The sequence below is a fragment of the Octopus bimaculoides genome, chromosome 23 (assembly GCF_001194135.2).
Source record: "Octopus bimaculoides isolate UCB-OBI-ISO-001 chromosome 23, ASM119413v2, whole genome shotgun sequence".
Classification (NCBI taxonomy): domain Eukaryota; kingdom Metazoa; phylum Mollusca; class Cephalopoda; order Octopoda; family Octopodidae; genus Octopus; species Octopus bimaculoides.
The window spans coordinates 24017666-24019425 of record NC_069003.1 but is presented as its reverse complement, the minus strand read 5'-3'; positions in this window follow the sequence as shown (position 1 = coordinate 24019425).

The window sequence follows — 1760 nt, the reverse complement described above, 5'->3', positions numbered from 1 at the left end:
ACCACCACCACCACCACCACCACCACCGCCAACAACAACAACAGCAACAACACCTCTACCATCAACACCTCCATTCCCACCACTTCTACCACCACTACCACCATCAACAATAACAACAACAACCACAACAGCAAACATGGCGGCGACAACGATGACACCAATATCAATAACTGAAACAATACTAACTACTACTGCTACTACTAATATTACTACTACTGCTGCTGCTGCTACTACTACTACTACTACTACTACTACTACTACTACTACTACTACTACTATTACTACCGCCAATAACAACAAAAACAACATGTCCGTAGCCAACAACAATGGTGGCGGCGATGACATCAATACTAACCCTACCACCACAACCACCACAACCACCACCACCACCAACAACAACAACAACAACAACAGCAACAACAACACTCCCTAACACCTACGACAATAACATGTCTGGAGTGACATTGATTTTTCTATGAAACGTAAAAGTTTATTTTACGTTCTGTCAATGTTTACGTCGATTGTTGAGGAAGAAACACATTAAAAGCTAGTTCCGAACAATGTTACTGGAAACAAGAAGTTAATAGTCCAGAAATTTTAAATTATTTTAGGAAATCTTTCAAATTGTTAAATGTTATTGCTGTCACCTCGATCACAAGGTGGTCATTTGTCAAGGTTTTACACTTTCTGAGTTGACGCTAGTTGCCAGCAAACGATAGAACAAGGATCATTAAGCTTTTCACTAAATCTCTCGGCTTCTCTGTTTGGCGAATGAGATTAGTTAGTGATCGTTAAAGTGTCATCATTTAGATGTTATCTCTGGTTTATTTTTAATGTTTATGTCAACGGAAAGACAATGATGATATCTAATGAAGGTGGATATACGAGTGAAGTGGATTAAACGGATTTCAATATTTCACTGGTATTTAGTCGACTTCCAGGAAGTCAAAATCAAGCCCTGGTGGGATTTGAACATATAAAAAAAAAAATAGAAGCGCAAAATAAATGTCACAAAATATTTACTCTAGTGTTCAAGTGATTTCGACATTCATTACGAAGATAAAGTAATAATAAAATTCTATACTATTTCATTGGTTGAAGTATCGAAGGTATCTGATTGGTTGAATTACAAATGGTATCAGTTGACTTGTTCATATGTCGTTGTTATTGGTGGTGATGGTTGAAGTGGTAGCGATAATGCTGGTGGTCGTGATAGTGATATTGTCTTTGTTGTTGTTGGTGGTGGTGGTCGTCATCATGTTGGTGATGTCTGTGGTGGTGCTAATAAGCCAAACCCCATAAAATCATTCACGTGACAATTTAGCGTCATTTCATTGTCCACAGCAAAAACTCCCTGTGTTATAAAAAAGAAATGGCTGAACGTGAAGTTGTGACGCTATCTTTTGTTGTGATATTGTGTTGTCGTAGAAACAGAAGAGCATCATGGTTTGGTTGGCACTCCGTCGGTTACGACGACGTCGAGGGTTCCAGTTGATCCGATCAACGGAACAGCTTGCTCGTGAAATTAACGTGCAAGTGGCTGAGCACTCCACAGACACGTGTACTCTTAACGTAGTTCTCGAGAAGATTCAGCGTGATACAGAGTATGACAAGGCTGACCCTTTGAATTACAGGCACAACAGAAACAGGAAGAAAGAGTGAGAGTAAGTTGTGGTGAAAGAGTACAGCAAGGTTCGCCACCATCCCCTGCTGGAGCCTTGTGGAACTTTAGGTGTTTTCGCTCAATAAACACTCACAAC